This window comes from Temnothorax americanus, unplaced genomic scaffold (assembly GCF_048541705.1).
Source record: "Temnothorax americanus isolate GAGA-0224 unplaced genomic scaffold, ASM4854170v1 Scaffold4, whole genome shotgun sequence".
NCBI lineage: Eukaryota > Metazoa > Arthropoda > Insecta > Hymenoptera > Formicidae > Temnothorax > Temnothorax americanus.
The window spans coordinates 8,115,304-8,129,326 of record NW_027509547.1 but is presented as its reverse complement, the minus strand read 5'-3'; the positions used below and the strand labels follow the sequence as shown (position 1 = coordinate 8,129,326).

Genomic DNA, 14,023 nt, shown 5'->3' with positions numbered 1-14,023 from the left:
ATAAAAAAAAAAAAAAAAAAAAATGTGTATTATATTAAGTAAATAAGCTGTTAGGAGCCACCTAATAAATATTATTTCTCACTGTAGCAATGCTGAGACATACAATTTCTATTGAATTATTTTCTGTAACCAAAAAATACTTAGAGAAAATAGAATCTTAACGCACAGATACACAATTTGACTAAGCAAAATGGTTTTATTCAATCACAAAAAGAAAATTGTAGATAGAGGAAATAGAACGAGATTTCATGAAACAAAAATTAAGTAATGGAAATAAATATTATATTACAGTTATAGTATTACTCCGATAATTCTCTCCGTATATATACGACTAACTAAATTGATCACAGTTACCAGATTTAACGTTGTTATTTTTGTAAATTTTTAATGACAGTATAAATCTGTCCCTATTCTCGAAGCGGGTAAAGCCTGGATCAGGAAGATATGGATATTATAGAACATATTTAAATATTTCTGTGCTAGATTCGGGATGACGAAAATACTCTTAAATACACCTTTAATGTCATAGTTTCAGAATAGAAAGTAATCGATATCCACGAGAATATTCTCTCAGAATTAGCAATCATGTTTTTAAGGTAGACTCTGCAGGCATCATTCGTCACGATTTCTTCTCAGCATTTTTTTTTTCATTTTATAGTCAGTAATGAAACTTTTGAGAATTTCTATCGAAATTTAGAAGTTAGTAATCTGAATAACGATACCATGCATGTAATCACGTTTCAGACATTGCATATAATGCTGATTAATATTATTTCCAAATATATTTTAAATATTTAATCATGGAATATTAATTGAAACAATTCTATAATAGGAATACATTATTTATTTTTCATAACAGCAACGATATAACGCTTTTTTCGACCAAGTTTTTAAACATAACTATTTAAACTTTTTAAACAGAACTAGTTTTTAAGAAGTAAGCAGCTATTCTGACTGTTGTTGCTATTGTAATGCAATTCTAAGAATAAACTATCTCATACATATATTATCAAATTATGAATATAAGATCTAAAAAAATCGAAGAAGAAAAATTGCAAAACTTCGACAAATTAAGGCAAAGATACGAATATACTTAAAAAATAAAACATTGTAGAAATTTGTAGAAAATTTTTGTGCAGTGTAGAATAATCCATAGTAAACAGGAAAATGTATTAAGACTTTAAGAGCATTACGGGACTCGACCAATCACATCGAGAATGCTAAAGAAAAATCTAATGTCCACGAATATATGTCTCTGTGGTTGGTACATTTCTCTCTCTTATATTTTACGTTTTTCTGCAACTCATTACCCTTACCTTTGCTAGTTTTTCATATTTTCTGACAAGTGTTATATACATATTGAAAATGAAATTTCTTAAATTTATGCCCGCTCAGACACTCAAGTCCCTGAAGAGAAGACTTACAATACTTACAATCGTAGCTCGTGATACCTTTCTTGTCCTAATGTGAGTTCAAGTATTCTATACAACTGGCCAGCGGTACTCAAATAATTTCAATTTTCTGGAGAAAAAAAAAGGACAGTAAGAAAAAAGGACAGAGAAAATTGAAATGGTTAATATCAAATATCAATTGAGAAATTTTGTGTGTGCATAAAGAGTTAAATTTATTATTGAAAGTGCATAAAGGAAAAAAAGTAATTGCATTATGGCATGAATATCCATGCTTTAAACTCATATTGAATTGAATTTTTATCCAACAAGTTCTTCTCATTCAATATTTAATAAATATGATATTAAACGTTCTTCAACATGTTAATTGCTCAGCAAATTGTTTTCTGCTATCATGGTATTTACGTTATTAAAGTATATATAGAAATATCAAGATTACTAATTGTAATTAATAGAGCATTGTTTATTTTATTCTGACATCATATTATTTATGTTGTTTAGAATTTTACAAGAAGTAGAATTTATGCGCAGCAAATATTTCAAATAAGTTTGATGATGCAATCAGTGATCTCCTGCTGCATTACTAAAAAGCATTGTCCACTGGTTATTTTTTTAGCAGTTAATATGTTAGTGTCACTAGACTCATTGTCAGTTAGCAAATTCTATCGGCAGGGATCAAACGTGAAAAACGCACTTTAGATTTAGGATCTTAACCAACAGGGTCAGGTCCTGAAATTCTTTAGAAAACTGCTTTTAGTCTTATTATACTGAGGAACCCATTCAGTTGAATCAACTAAAATCTTTAGTTGGATAAACAAATTCTTTAGTTAATGTAACAAAAAATTTGATTAACATAATAAAAATTGTTAACATTGTTTAACATTGTTTAACATAACTAAATTTGTTATGTTAACCAAATTTTTTGTTATATTAACCAAAGAATTTGTTTATCCAGCCAAACTCATATCCAACCAAAAATTCAACTAAATGGGTTTCTCAGTGTATATATATATATGTATGTGTGTGTGTGTGTGTGTGTGTGTGTGTGTATTTTAATGGCGCAGCGCTATGTGTACTTATCTTTTATATTATTATGTATTTTTAATTGAAGCTAATTCATATCCAATATTTTCCACCCGCAACTTTCTCTTTATAATATCTAAAAGCTTTTTTATTAATTATGTAAAATATTTCTGATTTGCAAAAGGTATCTGCGGATTACAATCAATCATAGGAATAATTTTTTTGTGTCTCTTAAATAATGCCACATGTATGTTCTCGATGCAGTTGCTATAGCATGTAATCTCAACGGCATATTAAGCTGTAGTCCTCGTTGTAATCCTCATGCCACCCTTAACGATATGCGATCGATATCCCGCGTTGAAGAGACACACACCCCGAATATAATTCTCGAGCTTACCAAGAGGTGGTGACTGACCCGAGACATTCTCAGATATCGGCGTTATCGCTGAAGGTAACGGTAAGATATTGCAGGGGGAAAGTGTGCGCGCCAATGTACGGAAAAGTGTCGCACTTATTTCATTTTCAACTCCTTCCATTTTACTTCCCTTTCCCCCTGATAGATGTCGGTATTTGCAATTTTGCACAATCGCGGGGTTGCGAAAACTGAAGGTTTGCTGTAACGGACGTTGCGATCCTTTTTCGAGCAAGATTGGCTCCCTTCAATTGCACACATCAATTAGCATCAGGTAGAATCTTCCTAGTGGGAATAATCATTTTATTATTTATACAATAAAAATATTAAAAATGTTAAAATATTTTTAGTTTATATTATTGCTTCCTTACCTTCTTTCTCATTTTAACCCTTCTGTCAATAACCGGATATACCCGGGTACTCATATATATGTATAATATTAATACAAAGTTGGAAAATTATGCTTTAACAGAAGAGTTAAATGAACCATATATTTTTGTAATTTATATAATTTTGTCTTCCTCCTTCCATTTCTATCACATAGATTGCGTTTCAGAGTTTGCTGTACAGTTGACTGTATCTGTATAATAAAATGTTACAATTCTTCTATTATTATGTTGCAATGGTAACACACAACGATGCTCGTGACAAGTGCACAACATTTTAATTAATGATATTTATGCAATATTCATGTGATATTTATCTGTTGACTTCTTGCAAATTAGCAGAGATATATTTGAAGGAATTTTACAAACGGTTTGCTTGTCACCAGTATCCAAATAAAGATAATATTTGTAACAATTGGTTTTCTAGTAAACAATGAAATTAACGTAATTGCGTTGATAATATCGCTTTAAAACTTCCTTGACAATTTTATTGGTATTTTAGCAATCTGCGACTTTAATTATAAATGAAAGTAACTCTAAAATTAGTTTAATTTGAAAATCATCACAATCTCATTTGAAAAAATCATATTTGCTTAAGAATCGTAATAATTGTAAAATATCAAATAACAATGTCCCATATTTATACGATTTTAATATAAAACTGAAACTGGACGTATATTTAGTTCTAAAAGTAATATACAATAGAGAAATATTAAATTTATATTACCTATAATTTGCCTCTCCTTTGTTTGGTTTTTGCAATAATCAGAATGGCAGTTTATAAAGCACCGTGAGAGAGAGAGAGAGAGAGAGAGAGAGAGAGAGAGAGAGAGAGAGAGAGAGAGAGAGAGAGAGAGAGAGAGAGAGAGAGAGAGACATGATGACATAAGTTTCAGAATGAGAGCTTCAGAATGAAGAAATGTCGAATTGACAGGTAGCGCGATAACTTCAGGAAAACGAAGCCACGTATCCAATCCTGCTTTCTGAATAGAATTAACGCGAACAACGATAACGAGTATATACATCGATCTAATTGAAAATTAATTAATTATCTTTTTAGTTGGAACTTTCTCAGGAATTATTCCGCTGTTTAGCAAAATATTATTTAGACGTAATATTATTGCTTCAGCTTGACGTCACTATGTCATCGCCCAAATATGTTTATTACTTATTGTGATTTTTTCTAAAATCATTTGAATTCAACCTAACCTAACCTAACGAGAATAAAGAATCAATAGATTAATGAAGAATCATCCTGTCGCCGTAATAGCGTTTAGCCGACATTGCGATAAATCGAATTTCATATTTGAATAATCAAGCATCGGAATATCGACAGGTATACATGACTGATGACAATATGTGGATATTTTAAGAATGAAAAGCTTTAACTGTCCACCGTCAATTGCGCGTACGAACAATGGCATTATATTATTCATTATTCCGCATCTTTAAATATTCGAGAATTATGATTTAATTCCAATATATATTTTTGTCAAGTTATTACAGCAATTATTCTTAAAGAACAAATGATTGTGCAACTCCAGTGAAGCATTCAACGAATGAAAGCTCCTCGCGTTTTAATATTCAGTGGAGTTACTCAATGGTGAGCCATTGAGTGACTGACTCATCGTTATGAGATAAAAGATTTAACATACATGCATATATCGCTAATGTAAAAGGCTTTAAATTAAGCACTTGACACAATTATATCCATACAAACATAAATCAAAACAAAAACATACAAAAGAATACCTTCATTAGAAAATGAGGTTAGGGGTCCGCGAGTATAGTTTTTTTACAGCCCGGTGAAATCACCTGTGCGAGACTGCGAGCTTGAAATCTCAAACTGTCATCTTTCGGACTCTCAGCCACAGGCCACAGCCACGTGTCCCGTGTCTGCGCTCCTGATTATCCAGCGTCGCGGCGCGAAGCGCGAAGCCCTCGGCTGCGCCAGCGCACGCGATCGATACCCCAGACCGCCGGGCCGGGGTTTTCGTCTCGTCTGTCCGCGTGACGTCATGGTGTGCGAGCCGAGCCAAGACGATAGGGGCCGTAGTCTACCGAGGGTGATCGAGGTGGTGCGAAGCGTACACCGCGTTTAAGAGCGAGCCGTCGTGTCGTCCCGCGTCCGTCGTTTCGACGTAGTGACCGACTACGTCGACCCTCGAACGTTCCGCGCGAAGCACATTTCCCGGCTGCTCCGCGAGTCGCGTCCGCGATCGGTGAGAAAGTCCAAAGTCCTCCGGCCACCCGTACCCCCCTCTGCCCCTCCCCTCCCCGTCCGAAAGTTTCTCGTTTTAAGTTTTCGATCGGTGCAAAACATCGAGGCGACATCCGCGCGCGCGAAAAGTGACAGCTCCGAGTGGTGTGCTCCACCAGTCTCCCCGGAGAACGTCGAGGGAACGTTACGCGGAAGAGAGTCCCGTAAGTTTCGGGAAGAACGCATGGGGAAGCTATATAGAGTAATCGACGGCAATCCGTGGGAGAGAGTGTCAATGAGGAGAAGAGGCGCGCAAGGTCGTCCACGATCTTCGAAAATCGAGAGCGATCGTCATCGCGCAATTGGTCCAGAGGTCTACCCCGCTCCTGGTGGAGTTGGGTGGAGTGGCGACCACCCGATGTTGACGCTAGCGCGATTGTGTGCATGGCCCCGTCCTGCCCGCGATATATCGCTCGTCTGACCATTTGCCGGCGCTTTCCACTGGAACGCAGCGCGATGATTTCCCCGGTGCAGGTGCACGCAGTGGAGAGTGGACGGAAGTAGCGCGCCGTGCGCTCGTGCGCTCTCTCTCTCTCTCTCTCTCTCTCTCTCTCTTTCTCGCTCTCGCTCTCGTGTGATCACAGGCGAGCTGCAACCCCTTCTTCGGGTCGCGGCGCAGCTGAGCTCGACCGGGCGCGACCTACAGCCCTACATTCGCGGTCTGCGGCGTGACCTAACCTCACCCCACCTTAGACGAGCCTTCGTCGCCACCCTCTCTGTTCCGTGAACCGTACGTGACAGGATCTTACGCATCGGATTCTCCTCTTAGCCACGTATACTCTTATGCAAATTGATTAACAGCGTAGCAATGGCCTACTTTAGTACTTTATCTTATTTTTCCTCCGATTAGTTTTGTATCTTAAGCGTAGCCTTATTATCGGAGTATTAAAGTTTCTATAATGTTATTTTTGTTTTGTTTGTTTCTAAATTTTTTTTTAATATTAAATTTTTTTCAGAAATGAGATTTACTTTGAAAAATTTAAGAGATAATACGGATGTGTATTATATTATTATCTCTCTAAATTTCTTGGAGTGGGAATACTGTTACTCCAGTGAGATTTCACTCTTTTGGAGTGAGATCTCACTCCAAAAAGAGTGAAATCTCACTGGAGTGGCAGTATTCCCACTTCAAGAAATTTAGAGAGATCATATTTGTTTTTCCTTCGTTTACAATTGTAAGTATTTATAAGGGAGAAACGCGTCCAATTTAAATTGTTAGCAATGCAACGATGAGGAAAAAAATTATTAATATCATATATTTGGTGAATCACACACACGTATCTGACCTTGACAAAGAGAAAAATCGATCATTCACGTATTACGACAGTCTATAGGGACAACGCCTTCCGATGATGGTGCCATTAATTAACGAACAAATGATTTGACGGCACTAGGTCGACCTCGTTATCGTTGTAACGATCGTCATGATGATAATGCCGCGCCGCGCCGCGAATACGAGAACTTTATGAGAACGTCTACTTTAATATTCGCCCGAGAAAACCATCGCTATTCTAATGCAACTTCCGCATTAGCAGCTCAGTAAATAAGCGTCATTTCTTTCATTGGTACGTGCAATTTTTCTCGACTTTTAAAGTCTATCGCGAAATTACATTTACACGAATGTTGTTTTATGTGCCTCAGATACAAACGATATCGAATACGCATCAATATTCCGAATGAAATATACAGCTCCGTAAAGAAACGAGTTAAATTTCGTTCAACTGGACAATAAGATAATTAACGAGGTAATAAACATAGATACTCTCTTATTACGAACGATCATTTCGCTCGAATAAATTCAAAGCGTCGTGAGTGATATTTCCGTTCTTAATATTGTCGAGATACCACGGGAATAGAATCGCGAAGTAAATAGAGTTTCGCGAGTAAACAGACTGCAGGGCGAGAGAAAAGGAAGTAAACTGTCGGAGACGATCGCGCAAATAATAGCCAGCAGCGAAGCAGCTGGCGTGAGAGGACGAAGAGAGCATGTGTCGCGTTCGCGAAATATCATTCGATTCGATAAAATTGAATTATCTGCGTCATGTACTGTATAATAAAACAAAATTGAATTTGCTATAAACAAGAATTACCAAGAGAGCGACAGCATCGTGCGATTTTTTCGTGTGTACCTATCTAAAATAATATTATAGAGAGAACGACAAATTATTGCGATATATAGAATCCACCAATATATTATTGTTATAATACATTCGATACACGTGCCACTAATCGCGAACAATCGAGGGAACACCCCATCATGTGCGTTTAAGTATTATTTATATATATATGTTGCGGTCCTATTTAAATAATTGAATAATTCGTAGTTAAATTAATGGAATACCATCAATTTTCTGCTTGTTACAATGACAACAACAATGACGAAATGAAATTGAATAATTTTTGTCAATTAAAGCCGCAAGTAATGAATAATTTTGGCCAAACTATATAATTAGAAATAGCCAAAATAGAACATTATTTAAATGTGTAGTGATTGCAACAATTGTAAAATATTATAAAATACCAAGTAAAATTACAGTACGTTGTAGAGAAATTGAGGATTGACTGAATTATGATATTACAAATGACTTGCAGTGATATATTATTGAAAATTATTAAATTAGTATATTCGGAATATAGATTTATTTATTAATATATTTACTTTAAATGAAAGAAGTTCTTCGAATTTAAAGAATTTCTCTCAGTTTGTCAAACAAGTTTATCTGATACAATATTTTGAAGTTTTTTGCCATTTAAAGTCAGATCCGGACTAAGCAAACGAGCGCGAACAAATGCGAATAAACGATTTGCTTTAATGAATGCTAACAGTATCAATTTATTCATGTTTACTCACGCTTGTGATTGCTTAATCGACCTCCAATTTAATGTTTTACATTTCATAAACATACGCTATCTATATTCCGTCTAACAAGAGTGTGATTGATATAAATTTGAAACTGTTTTTGAAATAAAATAAAAAGTTATACGTATATGTATTATTTAATTGATAGGATGATGCATAGCTCGATTTATAGAAGACTGATTGAAGAGAGAACAGAGTAAATTAAATTAATTAATACATAATAGGGGATTTGTACATAATAGGGGATTTGCGTGATTTTTTTAAAAAATTGCATTAAATTATTTGTAAATAATTTGTTGTTCTTTTAATTGTCTTTTTTTTTGTAATTTTTTAACGCAAAATAACCGAGAAAATAAATAATAAAATATTGCATTATTTGAAATGCCGGAAACGGTCCGGAAACGACCGAGTCTTCCCGAACGCCGTGTGACGTCACACCGCAGTAAAGTAATATTTTTAACCATTGAAACAATCATTTATTTTAAAAAATAAGTAAAGCAAAGACACATAAAACGTGTTTGGTACTTTTATGTAAAAGTACTGTTATTAAAACACCAGGTAAACTGTTTTTTTATGTACCTCAAGATAAAAACGTGAGAATACAAATAGAATCTTCCCGTTTGACGCTGACATAACCTATAACTCGCTGAGATAGAAAGAGAAGGGAGTATACTCGTGTGCACTCGGGTGACGTTTCCAAGCGCAGCCTAGCAGACGGAGAGTTGAGACTATTGCAATGTGACGTCATGCACTTGTCAGCCAATCAAAATCGTTTTCTCACAGCACAGAAAATTTCAAATATTATTAAAATTTAATTTCATTTTTGAATATCTATTTATTGATTAAAATTTAAAATTTTGTTGTAAATAAATTTATAATAATGTATATTTAAATTACAAACAAAAAAAAATGTAATATTTTTTTCATGCAAATTCCCTATATTGATGTTTTTTGCGACGCTTTCATATTAATAAATTATCCAGTTGTTATCGATAATCATCATCTCTTATTGTTAGACATATTTTCTACTAAATTATATCGTATTCTTGAGATAAAAATGATCTCCATATAGCCCAGTAAAATGACTCGAAATTTGTCGATTTGGAGGAAAGAATACTGATTGGGCTGAAACTTTGTAAACAGGCTTGTTTTAGGGTACTATTCAACATATTAAAAGTCCCCACGTGTAGACGCTACGTTGTGGGCAGGCAGGGGAGGGTCCAAAAGGTCCAAAAATTCAGTTTTTCGCAAATAACTTGGAAAATATTAACTTTACGGAAATTTATGTAGATATAAAAATTGTAGCTTACAAAATTCCGCACAATTTTGTTTTTTATTCACATATTTCTGTAAAGTTGATATTTTCCGAGTTATTCGCGAAAAACTGGTTTTTTGGACTTTTTGGACTCTCCCCTGCCCGCAACGTAGCGTCTATACGTGGGGACTTTTAATATGTTGAATAGTACCTTAAAACAAACCTGTTTACAAAGTTTCAGCCTAGTCAGTATTATTTCCTCCAAATTTTGTCATTTTACTGGGCTAATATTATCTATTGAAATATTTGTTTCACAGCCCATACTTTTTTTTAAACTTTAATTCAATACATATCCTGACGTTCTCAATCAGATTTACATCACATCGATCAATTGTAATGACCAATCTGATATTTTTTATACCAATCTGATGCCATTTTCTTCCTTCTGGATACAAGACGATTTTGATATTTTGGATTGTTATCTTATAAAGAAAAACCCAGTCTCAATTTTTTCTTTATAATAATTTTGAAGAGCAAATATTAGTAAAATCTTTTTATAAAGGAAAAGTTGTAATAAAGGAAGATTTTTGCCTCCCTTCTGAATTTAAATAAAACTAGAAGGAAAAGTTTATCCATATAAGCCTCATTTTCCCCCAAAAATATAATCTCAAATCTCATTGTTTATTAATTATTACACTTAGAATGAAAGCAATTTACATAAAATTTGACACTTTTCGATGATTGTGTTATTTTTTGATAATGTTTCTGTAATGGCCACATCACAAAACTTGTCAAGAGTATCACCTAGAATATATCAAGAAATGAAAGCGATGCTAGTGCACACTGTCATTCAGAGCTTCGAATTCATGAATATCCTATGTTCACACACTTTAATAGTAGTTTAGGCTCATTCATGACAGGGTGGACAAGCTTGCATCGCGTTTATCTCTTGATATATTCTAGGTAATACTTTTGACTAGTTTTTGACAAAATTTGACGATGTAACCATATTTCAAGAACATTGTTAAAAAATCCCCCATCATCGAAAAGTGTCGAATTTCATGTAAATCGCTCCTATTTGAAGTGTAATAATTAAGAAACGATGAGGTTTCAGATCATATTTTTTGGGAGAATTATGAAATCCATGTAAAAAGTATATTTCCTCTATAGTTTCCTTTGAATTCAAGGAGGGGGTCCAAAATGGCCCTTATTGCAACCCCTCCTTTTTATCATTTCTTCTATTACATTAAACTTAAATTTTAATCTGATCAAATTGACCTGTGAATATGGATATTAAACCTTTGTTTTGAGAGACAACCTCAAACATGCACCTTTGCCGCATGTTTTAACAGTCCACTGGAGAATATTGGTCTATTGGTAGACCAGGGAGTAGACCAAGATTAACCGATAGTAGTTTGTCCCCAAAAAACTTTATCTAAAAAAAAAATATTGTCCATCATAATCAATATGCGTTCAAACAATTGTTTTTTTAATGTGTTTTTTTCTTTATATAGAAAAAATTTTTAAATTGCATTACGGAATATAAAGTTGTAAACATGTAGATAATTCGAAAGTCTTTTACAGGATATATTGTTAGACTAGATTAGACTAGGTTTATATTTATATATATTTTGTTTTTTTACCTTTACCTTTTTTTAACTTTTTTTATCTTTTTTTTTAATCCACTGTCGCAACGAGAATTAATAGAAAACACCTCCACAATCCATTTATTTTCTGTCGTTTTTTCGCATCACGTGTCAGTAAGTTGTCAATGATTTTTGTTTCTTCAAGCTGCCTTATTTAGAAATAATCTTCGATTTTTTTACTTCACAGCTGCTTCTCGCAATATTTGTAGTCTTTTCGGATACATCCAAAGAAAAAATAATTTTAAATAGCTTAATATAAATAATACAATAGATAAATATCCGATGAGTGGAAAAGTTTGTGCACAATTTTTTATTAAACTTCTAATACCTAAGACCATGAAGAACAGAGATAAGGAGGCCGAACTATGGTCGGTATTCATAGTCGGATCTTAGGTTTGTTCGTTTTAGTTGAACTTTTTGCACGGTTCATCTTTCCTCTTTTTCTTTTCACGTTGGAGAGAAAATGAAAAAAGATAAACCGTGCAAGAAGTTCAGCTAAAACGTACAGGCCTATTATTTCAAGATTGTCTTAAGTAATGTTTTAAGTTTTTTGCACAATAGGCGATAGCGATAGCGTAGAGTCCCTATATAAAGGTGCCTTTTCATGCTGACGCTCGACGCTGATTTTCAGCGGCAAGAAGGTCGCATGACCACACGTGACGGCGGCGTCAATTGAAATTCATGAAGAGGAAAACAGCGTCAAAATTTCGGCGTCTTCGCGCTGCTTTGGCTTTGACGCTAAAGCTGAGAAAATCCAGCTTTCTTTGCTTGACGCTAGCGTCAGCGCGAAATCACGTGATTTCGCGATACGCTGAAACGAGCGTCCCATGAATTCGCACCTTAAAGGTGCCTTTTCATGCTGACGCTCGACGCTCATTTTCAGCGGCAAGAAGGTCGCATGACCACACGTGACGTCGGCGTCAATTGAAATTCATGAAAAGGAAAACAGCGTCAAAATTTCGGCGTCTTCGCGCTGCTTTGGCTTTGACGCTAAAGCTGAGAAAATTCAGCTTTCTTTGCTTGACGCTAGCGTCAGCGCGAAATCACGTGATTTCGCGATACGCTGAAACGAGCGTCTCATGAATTCGCACCTTAAGAGTCTGGCCATTGAGGCTATTTTGTAACAAAATGGCGTCTTGCATCTTATACAGAGACTCTAGCATCTAGAGTCAAGGACTCTCAGAGTATAGTCGCCAGCTTTAACCTAAAGAAGAAGAAGAAGGGGGCTGTAGTCGCATTCTAATTGGTTTCGCTATTTTGTTACAAAAGATTGATGGAGCCAATACGTGTGAGTCTACTCAGTGGCCAGACTCTTATATAGGGATTCTACGATAGCGACAGCGACAGCGACAAAGCTGCTGACAAAAGTATAGCTTTGTCGGCAATCTTGTCGCTGTCGCTATCGCTATCGCTATTGCCCGTTCTAGACTGGAGGATGATCCTACTCGCGGCTCATCCTAGTGAGTAGTGTAGATGGGTAAAGATCATGGATAATCAATGATTTTTATCCGCCTACACTACTCACTAAGATGAGCCGCGAGTAGGATCATCCTCCAGTCTAGAACGGGCATATCGCTTTAAAGCCTCTTGCACAATGCAAGGCAACAGGCAATAGGAACAGGAAATAACAAAAAAATTGTTAATTATGGGACACCGAGGCTGTAGGATGCGGATTGGTCGTCCGCCATTAATGGGATATTTCCGTTTTAAGTATATTTTAATAAAGATAAGTGTATGTGTATAGTATATGTCACTGATGGCCGTAGGGGGAAATGATCAAAACAGGCCGTATTGTCCTCTAAAAAAAGAGGCAGGAAGAAATATAAGAAGTATTATAACTGATAAAGTGAGAACAAATAAAAGTGTAAGTATTGTACTTAATAAATCCAAGTTTATTACAATTGAATGTGATTTTATATTATCATTTAACACTGAAATGAGAATATATATAGAGAATACATAACCTCAACTATAAATCATCAAATTAACTAATATTGATAAATATAAATTATTTCGAAAATGCGATATTGCGAAGCTGTTAATTGTCGCAATTCAAGTAAAAAAGACTTCAAAATGTGCCATTTCCCCACTTCTCCAAATCGAAGAGCAATTATTTACTTCAATTTAATTGAAATAATTCCTCAATTAGAATTTAATTTATGGAGACACATTTTCGATAGTTATTTTGTTTTATTCAAAAATGACGCGTAATGCCTGCCGTCACTTCCGTTCCCATTAATGACGGCTTTGTCCTATCTCTCACTAGAGGATCTCTAAGGGGAATTGTGTGGCAGATCCCGTATAGAAAGCACGTACGCGGAGCGCCGCGGTGAGCTCGGCGCGAACGAAAGATATTTACGGTTACGATTACGAGCCTCGTTATTCAGATAACGAATGATACCAATGCGAGTTGTGAAGAGTGCGGAATTTTGTTCTGCGATAGAGCTTCTCTGAAGCTCAAGTACTAATATACTTTTATATATATCTCAGTGTGTGTATCTTTTTGTTTCCCGACCATTCCGGCTATCTCTACTCATCGTTACTACCGGCACGGAAAAGACCTTCAGTGGGATTAGATCTGACATCAGAACTAGAGTGATTACAAACGAAATACTAATGCGGATTTATTTATTACGATATTTACAAGACTTATTAAAGACGTTTATTGGGGGTAGGTACTGTTTCAAAAATTCCGTAATTTTCAAAATTTTCTACGAGATTTCCTATACTTGGCGTAGGAGAAAAGTCGCTGATCAATCGATAATTTCCAAT

The 14,023-nt window shown here is 35.2% G+C and overlaps 1 protein-coding gene and 1 long non-coding RNA gene across 12 annotated transcripts in view; one reads left to right on the top strand and one right to left on the bottom strand.

Moving 5' to 3' along the window:
- On the bottom strand, nt 1–5,182 carry LOC143902596 (uncharacterized). Of its 4 annotated transcripts, none has more exons than XR_013258426.1 (5): nt 4,983–5,151; nt 3,958–3,973; nt 3,216–3,424; nt 2,830–3,129; nt 1–1,521 (listed from the first exon to the last, which is right to left on the bottom strand). It is a non-coding gene; the product is annotated as an uncharacterized LOC143902596 (long non-coding RNA). The 4 variants fall into 4 exon arrangements; XR_013258424.1 differs by having other exon boundaries at nt 4–429; nt 516–1,521; nt 3,958–5,182; XR_013258423.1 differs by having other exon boundaries at nt 3–1,521; nt 3,958–5,149.
- Nucleotides 5,183–5,353: 171 nt separating this feature from the next.
- Ca-beta (Calcium channel protein beta subunit) overlaps nt 5,354–14,023 on the top strand; it is a 96,889-nt gene continuing 88,219 nt past the window's right edge. For all 8 annotated transcript variants that reach the window (XR_013258421.1, XM_077415632.1, XM_077415631.1 and 5 more), the window contains exon 1: nt 5,354–5,654. The gene's annotated coding sequence lies outside the window, so the exon portion shown is untranslated. The remainder of the gene's footprint in view (nt 5,655–14,023) is intronic.